The following is a 14,373-nucleotide window of genomic DNA, read 5'->3' as shown; positions in this document are numbered from 1 at the left end:
CATATCACTACACCTTGTATGAACGATATGTCTACAAACACAACATCTGTTTTATCAAGATTCTTAACATGGACTTACAGCTGATACCGTTGTGGTAGATACATAGACTAGTGCTCCTATTATATCGTATTCCGTAAGCATTGCTAGGCTGGTTTTAAGTGCTTACTACAACTAATATTTTAGATATCTCACGGTCAATAATTTCTTTTCGTACAAATTAATCAGCAAGTCCGCCTTAGTCCTATATGTCATGTATAAAAGTCCTTTTCGCTATCGTAAAGTTAATGAGTTATTACTAAAATCAAGAAACATCATACGTTACGGCGGTAGTCTCTCGAATCGTTCACTCTCAGCATTTCGTGTGTTGGGTGTTATCCACATGTGCTATGTAAAGACTATCAGGCATTAGTGGGAACCGATTAAGTATATAAGTATAAATCTCTATTGGACTATAACATTAACTTCTATTTTATTTCAGCAATCAAGCCTTATATTTCTCGCGAAAAAAAAGTAAACAGAAAAAGTGACTTTTACCTTATATATCTGAAGATGTTTGTCAAGAGTTATAATATAACGTTTCCCTTACAATACACAGAGGTCGTTTCTATTGGGTTTGTAAATTACTCTATTCCCAATGCGATAATGTCCAGATATATATGTACCGTATGAATGAATCTATATTACTTCAGGGAGATGGTTTGCTTATGGCATTTATGTGATATTGGGGTCAGAATTTCTGGTCTTTTGTAGTTTGGTGATGGACTTTGATCTCGACCATGCCCGTGTACGTCAAACATTTATTATACATGTATAACGATAGCGAATTAATCAGATATATCATCGTAGATTATCAATAGCGTATTAACAAAAAAACAGAGGGCCTGTATCGCTCACCTGGGATACAATTTAAAATTGTCAATAACTATTTTGGTAACCAAATACATCAAAGGCCTCCACAGGTTGGAAAATAGCACTTCGGCATCACGAGGACACTGTGTAGCTAACAACTCCGTCAGGTCAACCAAAATCATACCTCGCCACACAATGATGCTAAACTGCCTTTCACAAACATTGCCAAGTTAGTCTCAGATATAATCTTAGAGCGATGTTCCCTGCCATATTTTAAGTTTATTACAAGCCCGAACTGTGCGTTCCATCCTATTAAAATTATTGTATATTATCACACCAATGTGTGTGACTTCCTTAAGTAAGGGAAGAATTTGCTCATATAGATACAGATTTCTAACAACTCAGTTTCGTTTCTTTGTTCTTGTGAAATGCATTATTTTACTCTTTACTGCAGCAAAAGTGAAGCGCCATTTTTTACTGTAAAAACCACATATATCACGCATGTTTTATAAGCTCTTACCCTGTAAACTAACTTGACATGGGGGTGTTCTCTGAACGCCAACATATTTATCAACAATAGGTAGGTGTTGTTTTAGAAAACAATAGGAAGGCAATTATATACTGTTTCATATAAGTCTTACCTGTAGATTTACCTGAGATTCACCTGTGGTGCTCAACAAAATATGAAGTGTATGCATAAGGGACTATACTTCTACTTATTAATGAAAGGACAACAAATTTATACATACATATAGCTCTACATTACAGCACTAAAAAAATATTTTAATATCAAAATTTACAAAGTTTGAAAAATAAAACAATGTCAGCACTAACCACATGCATGCAGCATTGATTTTTCAAAAAATGAAGTTATGGAGGAAATACACTTGTTCTTATTAATGAAAGGACAACACATGAAATAGATATTAATTTAAAATTCAAACATCTGAAACTGAAAAATTACACAAAGAAAGTTAAAACATCTTAAACTAAAACAATACATACAGAAAATTAAAATATCTGAAACTGAAAAACTACACAAAGAAAGTTAAAACATCTGAAACTAAAAAATTACTTAAATATCTGAAACTGAAGAATTACTCACAGAAAGTTAAAACATCTGATACAGAAAGTTAAAACATCTGAAACTGAAAAACTACACAAAGAAAGTTAAAACATCTGAAACTAAAAAATTACTTAAATATCTGAAACTGAAGAATTACTCACAGAAAGTTAAAACATCTGAAACTTAAAAACTACATAGAGAAAGTTAAAACATCTGAAACTTAAAAATTACTTACAGAAAATTAAAAACCTGAAACTGAATAATTACATACAAAAAGTAAAAACTTCTTAAACTAGAACGGCGAAATTGGAGACAGGTAAGATGTTGTTGTCTCATCCCAGGTGAAGAAGAGTGGATGCAGCATCAGCGTAGTCCATTAAGTCCATAGCTCCAGTTTCCAGCCTCTGTTTCAGAACAGTCAATCTGGAGTCAATTCTTCGGTACTTCCTGGAGCGTGGTCGTTGACTTCCCCCGGCCCTCTTCTGGATGTTGGAGATCTCGTTAGAAGCCTCAGTGTCTTTGAAAACCTGGATGATTGTGTAGAGGTTTGGATGGGCGTGCTGGACCTTCTTCTTCAGTTTGGCGTGCCATGACTCCAGATGGTTCGTGGTGCGTGGTCCCTCTGTTGTGTAGTGGTTCCACATGGTAGTGTCGCCCTCAATCCATTGGTTGACTACGTAGTCTGTCAAGGGTGTGGTGTCGTTCGGTAGCTCAGCATCTTCGAGGTCATCTAAGGCATTGAACCAAACATCTTCAACTCGTTCCTGGGGTATCAATGGAAGGACTGCTGCTCGTCGCACTAACTTCCGGATGTCATCATTCTCCCTGTAGGCTGTCTGGAGTCCTGTCTGTTGTACCTTACGCCAGATGCACTGCGTGTAGTGGAAAAAGCATCCCTTCATGGAGACTCAAGGGAAGACGTGGCGCATCGCGTTGTGGAGGGCAATCTCAAAGTCCGCAAAAACTGTGGTAGGAGACAGTTGGAGCTGGCAGTCATGCATCGCAGTTTTCAACAAGCTGAGGAAACGGATGTATATATCCTGGCTCTTTCCTGGTAACAAGGCGTATACCAATGGGGTCATGGCTCCATCAACCTCCGCATGTATTGTGTATATCTGATGAAATAGGGTAGGGCAGGTGTAGAATGTCCCATCGCAGAAGACCGTATCAGCAGCAGCAAGATTTGTCAGGTTTCCAAATGTGGCGAAGGCTAAGATGCGTGCATCGTCTCCATCATCAAATAACAGGAAGCGCTCTCCGGTCACAGTCTCCGTCCATCGTCCATCGAGGTCGATCTCAGCTCTGGTCTTTGGAAGTCTAGGAGTCTGTTTCCTTCTTGCTCTGTATAAAGCTGATCTGGCCGAGTTGAAAGTAGGGATCTGCTGCACAACGGCTCTGGCCTCATCGTCCAAATCACTATCACGCAGCTTGGTTACTTCCTCCTGGTATATGGATGGAATTGGTCTGACTTCTCGCTGACTTCTTGTCTTGACATATGACATGATTTCCTTGGCGACGATAGAAGCATGGTTGGCAGGGTGACTGTGTGGATGTCGTCCAAATCCCACGAGAATCCGGTTCCGCGTGTTTACAGTGGCTGGGCAAGTGGAGACGGTACAACGCCAGTAGGTCCTGAAAATGAAAATTATTTGACTCATTATTTACCCGGATAAAAATTAATAATTAACTACATAATGTTTTCATCTTTCTTGTATTTATGATATATAGATCTAATCATCATCAAATATTAATTAAAATCATGTATAACCAATAAATATATACTATGCGACTATATATATATATCATTCATGTATGATAAAAAACAAGATAGCTAATAAAATAATTAAACTAATCAAAAGTTACCTTTCTCCACGCGTAAATTTAATTCTATAAAGATGACCATCATGTGCTAAGTTCTGACCACCTAGTCTGTTATCAACAAACTTCAGATTGATCTGAGCATTAGCCATGTTACAAGAGAGAAATGTGTGTGATAAAAATCAGATCAGAATTAAATGCAATCAATATAGAGAGCAAAAACCTGAATGATGAATTTTGGGATTCATCTTAGCTTTATATAACACTTTTGATTAATAAGCTTGGGGTACTTACCTCATTTAGTAATAACAGGCTATTAGTACCACTCCTTCCTTGTAATTGATGGTGAACACACAATCACATAAAGCTGCTGCTGATTGATTGTTTATGAAATCTGGTCAAAGCTTATTTTCAAAACAAGGGTGCACGCTGAACATTTGTTCATAGTTGATAATTACTAAATCTAATTATTGGGATATATCAATAATACCTTATACAAGTTTCTGAATATATTTTTCCTCCGTATATCTTTTTTATTATTAACATACAACAGAGATATTAAGTTTCAATAGAAGAAAAACAACACTTTACTCTCATAAAAACATTAATATAATTTAATAAAAAAAAACAAAAAAAAACCACATATTCATTGACACATTATTATTTTTTTATAATTATTATTATTATAAACATAATATATGGAAAGTAAAAACTGAAATAGAATTAACTGCACTTTTATATAATTACATGTACATATACATATGTATATCTGTACAGGTAAATACCAACATGTAACTTTTACAGGTAAATTTACCTGTTGGCATGTGGAACCCTTTTGGGAAAAAGACTATAATCACTGTCACAACAAACTACCCTACAGGTAATTTAAAAATGCTGGCGTTCAGAGATACACCCCGGACATATACATGTATCACCAGCTGGTGTATGTTGATTCTTAAAACTAACCAGACAGATATCATCATTTGGCAGACAACGCACTTCATTGTAATATCCCTCTTTCCATCCGTGTCCATCTTGAATTCAAACCATTAAACAACACTTGTTATATCTATATATATTGATTCCAAAATAAGCCATGATTTTGAAGTTATACCAATCTCATTTAGTTGATTTTAAAGTTATACCAATCTCATTTAGTTTATTATATGAATCCCTCATGCCACACCGTATCAAATGTCTTAGCTATTCACAAGAAGTCGTTTCTAATTTTTATCCTATTTCACCCCTTTGACCTTGAATGAAGGTAAAGGTCAATCATTTGAACAAAATTGTAAGTCCTTCATCCCAGCATATCACAGGCCCAATATCATGTCTCTATGCCTCTTAGTTATTCACAAGAAGTCGTTTAAAGATTTTAGCCTATTTGACCCATGTGACCTTTAATGAAGGTCAAGGTAATACGTTTGAACAAATTTGGTAACCCTTCATTTAAAAAATGCCACAGGCTCAATATCAGTTCTCAATGCCTCTTAGTTATTCATAAGAAGTTGTTTAAAGATTTTAGCCTATTTGACCCCTGTTACCTTGTATGAAGGCTATAGGCCAAATATTGGTTATTGAGAAGAAGTCGTTTGAATGAAAAGTTTACGCCCGGCGGACGGCATACGACGACGGACGGTGTATGATAACAATAGTTCATCCTGACCCTTGACCTAAAAATTGTAGAGTAATAGTTGTAAAATGCAATTTTGGGGGTTAATGTGACATACACCTACATGTATAACTAATATATATATGACTTGGTCAGCCAGCGCTGTCCTAATACTCATATACGAAGGTGTTTATATTAATCAACTCGTTTGTATCCCTAGATATTCAACAACAGTAAAGGTGATCGCTATGTATCAATTTTAAACTAATGGCGCGTCAAAGCAACGACACATAAAAAGCCAATTAATAAATAAAACCGAACAACAAAACGAATAGCATTGATGTATGTTTATTTATTGTTTGTTCCTACACTTTATCTTGTCACGTCAGCTGTTATGGTAGAGTGTTCCCCCAGGCGCGATTGGAGGTTCACGTGTGCTTAATGAGTGTATAAGGGAAGGGTGCGGTTATCTAAAGAATAAGTTTTAACATGACCTAGGTTCTGGAATGTGGAAAGATATAATACATCAACTGTTCACTGCCAAAAAGAACAAAATGCAACAAATTTGCAATGTGCGCCTCTTAACAACTCTTCAGTAAAACTGGGACTGTAATGGATCTTACGTGTACATGTATGTATAAGACACTAAGAGTTGATTTTAATAAATAATAAGTGCGTATTGGCTGATGAGTGAGTATTGCTGCTGAATATCTGTTCCGATAACATCTACTGTTTTAGCACTAATGCGGCCTATTTCAGGAGTAAGTGGTGTTTTATCATATATCTAGGCCCCGAACTGTAGCCTGTCGATCGTGAGTCAGTGGTTTTCGTGGTTTTCAAACGAGCAATAATTATACTATTTGTCCGCGCCTGTTGGAATTAATAAGGGTGATGGCATCATGGTATGTATGATATAGAATATCGCCTGTATTAGAACGTACTTAATATACACATAATTATTATTTCATGTGCATGTGCAACTGTTACAGAATGGATTCATTCAATGACGAATATACAAATAGAGGTTTATAGTCAATGAAAACACGATATACAGTTAAAAGAAACATGGTTATTTCAGACATGCAAACATCATTTTGTTTTATTTCAGTAGTTCTTACATTGTCATTAAAAAATAAAAACATGAAACATGAGCGTACTTTTTGCAACACAATTTAAAAAGTGCATAAAACGTGCATGTGAGATGTGTTTCGATGACTTATCGCGTTATATTTTCCCTTACAACACAGTAAGTATCAATCGTTTTGTTCTTTTTGTCTTATATTTCATGAAATGTATAGAATGTACCCATACCTGGTCTATAAGTGATCTTCAGCCGATTTGTATCAAGGTTTTGAAATGGTGTCCGTTTTGTATGTGATCATGTTTACCATTGACGTAAATCCTGATTTAATAAATATGTATCTTAAAGATGCTACACCGCCGACGAATGGTAACTTTTATCTATTAACAACAGGAGGGAATGCTTTAGTATTTTTCAATATTCGACAATATTAAAAAATTGAAGTTCAATGTATTAATTCCATCTTTGAAAATATTCAAAATTTGATATAATTGTTTTTATTTACTAATTATTACATTTATTGATGCCACGATTGGACATGCCTACGTAATTTCATTCAGTCCTTATACTAATGACATTAAAGATACTCTGTGGTGGGCTTTTATTAAATGATGGTAATGTTACCATATCCCTGTAGACTTGATACACAAACAGGCAACTCCGGATTTCATGACGAATGCATCACTCCCTCCCTCTACATGTTTGAGTTCATTATTGTGATATGTTTCGGACGATTTGAATAGTAAATATTAATCCTTTTTCGATATTAAGATTGTCACAGTGCTTGGTTAAAATAAACAGAATTGAATGAAACTGGCGATAATGTATTTTGATACAGTAAATAATCATCTCATCGCTTTCACGTGTTATCCTAGATGCGAAATTATTTCTTATAGATCGTGATAAATCTTTTTAAGGTATAATGAAATATTACTAAAACGTTCTTACTTTGCTTTTGAACTCACAAAAATGATGAATAATGACATTTGCTAAAGATTTGTTCGTTGGTAAACATAGCAACATTGTGGACAGGTGAACAACCAAATCAAAGAGTATTTGCATAAAAGAATAGTGTTCGTTGGATTGGCAGGAATATACTCCCAATTAGTCTTTTACAGCCGTAGATGGTAGGCGCTTATATTACTCAAGTCTAAATATGTAAATCGTAAGTGTTTGAAAACCAACCGGCTATACATGTACATATAAACCATATTATGGAAATGGCGCTTGTCGATGTTGTGCTGCATGGGGTGCAGCAGTGTACGTTCAGCCAAAAATAATGTTCCCATTGAGGTTTTGTTTATTATTTAGTTTATTCTTTCAAACGATTCTCTTGGTACGGCCTCACTTTTGAAGCTCACCCTTGTGAAGTAAAGGAGGGGCAGAAACTCCTGTTTTTATAGCCTATGGTGTGTTGCTTCGGCTATGGAACAGAACCCATGCAAAGCCTACCTCAAAGGGACGAGAACTTGATCCAAAGGGAAAAAATAAAAACATTTTATCTACAACCAATCTTAATTCTTTGTGTCTTTCTATTTGGCAAAATTGATAAATAATAGGTGCTCAAAAACACAAATAACAAAGGGGCTTCTATTTTTTTTCTTTTTGTATTTCGTTACAATGATGTTATCACTATGCTTGCGTCCCAGTATCAGCATTTTGGACAATAAACTGCCATTATCACACTTTTGTCTTTGATAATGGACGTTTTGCCCATAGGATAATGGGGTTGTCCGCGCCGTCATATCAGCGCCCGGGCTGATATCACATTATGACGTAATGATTTGATATCACCCCGGGCCGATATCAAATTATGACGTCACAATGTGATATCAGCCCTGGCTGATATGAGTTATCGGCCCGAGCTGATATCACGTCATCCTGTTTTTCCATCCGGATCTTAGCGTTGCCGCTTCGATTCGGTTTCTGGTGCGGAAGATAAGTTGTATGGCGAATGAAATTTTCAATTTGAAAATAGCTCGGATAAACGTATTGAGAAAGATATCAGAAATAAAATATAGTCTATTTCGTGATGATTAGACATGAAATTTTGTCTTGTAGGATCAGTTCAAAACGAGTTATGTCCTCATTGTCGAAAACGAACCATCGCCATTTATGTTTTATTTGCTAAAATTCATATTCAAAATCGTTCATTTAACTGGTGATTATAATTTGTAAATATATATGTAATGAAACGCTCTCCACTATTTCAACATTAGATTACCTTAAATTCGTGATGACCAGTGGAAATATCATTGTTAATTTTATTGAGGTAGGAACTGCTCAATCCATTACAGTAACAAATATTACTTCTTTTTTTCCAAAATGTGTGATAAAAAGGTCATGATATGACAATTTTGATATAGCACCATTTATCAGCCCTTGACCTGATATCAGCCCTCGGGCCTGCGGCCCCTGGGCTGATAAAGAGTCCGATATCAAAATTGTCATTTAATAACCTCTAATTATATATACATGAATACGAACGTTTAAAGCTGAGAACAGTATATCAGCCCTTGATCGTTCAAGAATACAGCAAACATTCAAAAAGGTGAAGTAAGTAAGCTAATTTTATAGGATATAACTATCCGCTATAATACATATATGGAATGCATTAGGATAGTATAGCTAGTCATTTCCGTATATGGTGCGAGGACTTTCCATGCGACCACTGTATATAAAACGTGATTAAGTGTTACATATGTGTTCAAGTTGACCTTATCTATGGTGTTATATATATATTATATATAGACTCAGCGCCTGTACGATTTCAAACATTGAAAATTTCCTCTTGTGGACTATCTAATAAAATGGAATATCTAACACATTGTTGTAATAACCATCAAAGGAACAGCTTGAATGAAATGTATTCAACAACAAGGTTGTTATCAATGCAGCGAGAGATAATGTTGGTTTAGGCGGGACAAGTGGCGACACTTACCAATCAAGGAGACATTAGAAAATCATTAGAATATTTACGTATACCATGCGCAATACATGTTCAATCTGTCATTTGAAACAGGCATGTTGATGCTCGGTATCAACTAGGTCCATTAATATACTTAATATCTAATCAATTGGCGGTCATTTCGTTATTTAACTACCGTATTGGAGAACGATTCGATACTTTCAGTCAATAACATATTTAAATATTTACAGGGACAATCATAAGAGTTGTTGTTCCATGTGGACCATAACTCGCCATGTACCGACCAGATCGATGTGAAGATGAAAAACCACTACGTGACGTGTATGTGGAGCTACGCGATAGTGAGATACGGAACGGAGGGAACTGGACACCGGTTACCAAGGATAAAAGGAGCAGGAAACGATCAAAGATAACAAACAAGGAAAAAGTCATGGAGAAGCAAATCTCAAAATCCTCGGGAATCAGGACTGTCCTTCAGGACTTTGCGGAGGGATCTACTTTTCATGGACTTCGTTATGTGGCCCATCAAGGCTCATTCATTGGCAGAAAGTAAGTGAAGCATGAACTTGTAGTTGGACTAAATGTGCTCAAATTACTTATCTCTTCATTATTGTCATTCCTCTAGGTAGTTATTTCTGAAATGTTGTGACTGTGATGAGGTTCGATACTTAAGTAAAGTGCATGTCGTTATTATTACTACTAAACACAAACTAATAATAACATAATATTTTGTAATGCTGTAACATTCAGTTGCAAAATATAATGCATTAAATTATACAAGAGGCCCATGGGCCTTAAAGTCACCTAACATTAAAAGACAAATTAGTTATGTCATTTATTAGCCAACTGATGTGTTTTGCTCTTTTAACAAAAAAAGGAAATAAGAAAAATTTCTTTGTGATCGAAAAACATAGTTACATAACATACAGTAATCATGAATATCAAAATACAATAAATTTCACAAATAATACTGGATGCAATTTTTAAGTCTCAATAATAATAATTATTTTAATGGGCAATAAATGTCATTTAATCAGATCAAGCCAATTTTCAATCTGGTCCAAGATCTTTCGTATTTTAGTCTGCATACAAAATTTATATGTTAACATATTCACGAGTTATAATAGTAATTATTATAGCAAGGGGAATAACGCCATCAGTTACGATGAAATAAAAACATTTTCCGTACTTAATTGTTTGTCTAATGGTAGTCTGCGTACAATGTTTTGCTAATTTTGATGAATATTTGCAACGAAGGTCCAATATTAAATATAAGTGCAAAGGGCAACAACTCCGCAATGAAAAGACGGATCACTCTGATTTTCGAACTCATCTGATATCTTTCCAATTTAGACTACATCCAAAAACATCATCAATCTAAGTTCATATTTATTCAAGTTACAAGTTACTCAATGTTCACAAGGAAATATTAACGGACGACGTACGACGGCGGACAAAAGTCTATCGCAATAGGTCACCATGACCTACAATACAACATTTTTAACATATTTATTCTCTCAATATAATTTTAACAATATATTTATTTTTTTACGTTTACGTGTATAACTGACGTCTTACTGTTGCGTCTGAATTGTAATTAGTAGAATATTCTAGTTTTTTTCCTCCACTCAGAGTTGAGAATATTAAATTTTGTGAGCATTTTCTTTTATTCCATGAGAAATATCGATACATGGTCACTATATTACAAAAGGAATACATACATATACAATACACATACATACATGTACATGTACATACAAACATACATATAGTGTCATAGTAGTTAATCCATTGTAAAATGGTGTTCGGTTGGTGAAGTGTTTTTAAGGTAAATGGATGGTCGAATGTATAGTGTATATTCCAGAGAAAATGAGCGGTCGAATGTGTAGTGTATATTCCATTTACTCTTCACTTAGACAACCGGGGTTCCATCCCCTGGAAGAACATGTAGAGGTCAGGAGTTATTTGCGTGACCACGTATGTCCTCATGCACTTACATAATGACCATCGAAAGTGGTTTGTTGTACGACGTATTCCGAAAACATGGTAAAATGAATGTATAAAATATTGTTTTAGTTTTATCAGCAATATGGAGCTGCATGAATACCTGAATATGTTATACAAAATCTTGCAATGTGTTATAAATGTGGCGTGAATTTGGTTGTTTATGGGAGAAGAGGGAATTATCTTGCGTCACCATTTCGTGCGAATTATAAATGTTCCTACACATCAAACTAGCATCCACACTGTAAAATGTTCAGTTGTAAAGTCCCTCTGGTACCGGAATTATATAGGCTCTGATTTACATGCAAACTGTTTAGGATGTGAACTCTTTCGGAATGTCGTTTTACTGCCATTCGTCATTGTATCATATTATCTCTAACAGACAATATCTCGCCTACCGTAATTGTTTTGTTTGCTGTACAAGGCATTGCCATTCTTCCACCAGTAGCGATCTGCGGCGTTTATAATAATGTTCGAACAATGTTATAACGGCGATAAAATCACAACCGACACCATGAAGCAACTGAAAATTGCAAATTATTTTTCTTAAATAAATCCATATTTTATAATTTTTAAGGAATCGCTATGCTTTTGACATGCTAATGTTTCTACATGTATATGCATTTCTACATGTATATGCATTTCCTGAGGGCTTTATAAGGAATGTCCATTAGACGGATAGAGACTATAACTAAAGATATATAGGGAATGTCTATTAGACGGATATATATTATATAACTAGGCTATATAGGGAATGTCCATTAGACGGATATATGTTATATAACTAGGCTATATAGGGAATGTCCATTAGACGGATATATATATATTATATAACTAGGGCTATGTAGGGAATGTCCATTAGACGGATATATTATAACTAGGGCTATATAAGGAATGCCCATTAGGCGAATAGAGACTATAAACAGAGATATATAGGGAATGTCCATTAGACGGATATATTACAACTAGGGCTATATATAAGGAATGTCCATTAGACGGATTCAGACATAACTATCTAAGGAATATACGGATAGACATTAGGAATATAGGGATGTCAAATATTGATATAATGATAAAAGAAATACATGTACCTCATTAGTCCGCTAAACATGCATATATTATTAGTTTTTCCTTATTAAAGTTTAATAATAAAAAATAAAGTTTATATATTAGGCCATTTTTTAAAACCTAATAATATTGGCAGGTTTAGCGGATAGTACCTAATATCATGACAAATGAAAATAAAATAATGGTAGAAGCAAGTATAAAACCATATAATATAATGAAAACTCTTCTTTAAAGCTGCAAAAATGTGTACAATATATGAATATTTACACTTAGAAACTCTTCACAAAACTTCACAAAACTTCTGCATACGTTTCAACGTTTATTAGATTTAACACAGTAATCAGGTACTTGTAGTCGATAAATTGGTGTTTTCAGTCGATAGCAGATATGTCCATTAGACAGATGAGATTTCCTTCGGTAAATGTTCCCACATCGCGCATGCACACAGGGATTGTTTACCTCGCCGAAAGATAATGATATGAAATAGTGACTAGGTCGTTTCTATTTATTTTTAGTTTTTTCTTCATTTTGAACAAAATGGTTATACAAACTTTTAAATTTTGTTATTAACACAAAGTACACAACTTTTACCATTATTTTCAGTTCTGTAATTCGTTTTATCTTTTATTACATGATTTTTTTTAACGATTTAGTCCCTTAACAATTTTTTGTTAACAATCAAACAAAGTATTAAATAGACTAAAACATGTCCTACGCTTAAATTTGCTTTCAGTCATCTTATCCATCTTGTTTCTTCGACAATTCTTCCCACAATTCATCTCATATCCAGACGAATCAGCATTTTTATTGTCTAACGCGAAATATCACAAGCTCTTAGCACGGGGTTACTATTGGAGATGACTACATGTAGTTCAACAGTCAATAGTCGACTAGGGAGCAGTACCGTGCCAAAAGTCTTTTAATAATGTAATTTTCAACTTTTAATAATGTAATTTTCAACAATATCGCTATTATGTCTAAGAGGACGCTAATAGTAATCTAATTGAATCAAATAGGTTTTTGAAGATAAACGTGTATAAAACAACCCATGAACTTTTCACACACATATATCTATCGGAATTTGAATAGCAACATGTGAAACGTTAGTATTTACAAAACATTCATTTAAGTTATACATGTTTTGTATGTATAATCATCTTATGTTACACTGCAATAACTTATTCGATAGTAACTGGAATTTCAATTTGGCAGTACCTGTAATTGCTAAATATTACATATATTTATATATTACAAGTATCAGTAATTATTACAAGTTAATAAAGCAGTAAGTACAAACGGCAACTTACCTTTATCCATCGTAAATCGATTAAATTGGGATTGAGACTCGACTGTATCGATTTAAAGCAATAATCAAGCGAATTTATGAATGAGTTTTTTAATTGATCGACCTTCAGTAATCTAGTTAAGCATAAATCAAACGAATTTATGAATAAGTTTTTAATTGACGTACCTTCAAACCTGCTTATGCTTTGTTACGGATTTATAAATCACTAATCGTTATGGATTTATAAATCACTGATTCCACATCTAACATCTCTCGATCTGGAGAGGACTTAAATAGGCGTAGCCTGATGTCTGATCCTATTGATGTACATAATATCAATAAAATATTGTTGAAATTGAAAAATGCTATGTTATAGTGCATAAATCTATGTTTTACATGATATAGTCAAGCAACTCTTTATATTTAGTATTCCATATAGTTTTAATTGCAATTTGAAGACGTTTCGTTACATTTGAAACTATACATATAAACAACAAACATACAAGGATACCGTTTGACGCATAAGGTATGATCGTGTAGTGATATGTAATCCATGAGCCGAATTTACATATACTGGTATTATTGTTTGCTCGAGGTGATTTGTCGTCAATTAAGTTCAATAATTGTTCATGACGTGACGATATCGCATGTCTAAATTAAT

At 34.4% G+C, this 14,373-nt stretch overlaps 1 pseudogene; it reads right to left on the bottom strand.

The window, feature by feature from the left end:
- Positions 1-2,247: 2,247 nt before the first annotated feature.
- Positions 2,248-4,032, bottom strand: LOC138312696 (uncharacterized; annotated as a pseudogene).
- Between the last annotated feature and the right edge of the window lie 10,341 nt (positions 4,033-14,373).

This window comes from Argopecten irradians, chromosome 2, assembly GCF_041381155.1.
Source record: "Argopecten irradians isolate NY chromosome 2, Ai_NY, whole genome shotgun sequence".
In the NCBI taxonomy this organism is placed as follows: Eukaryota; Metazoa; Mollusca; class Bivalvia; order Pectinida; family Pectinidae; genus Argopecten; species Argopecten irradians.
This window is presented reverse-complemented; position numbering and strand designations above follow the sequence as displayed.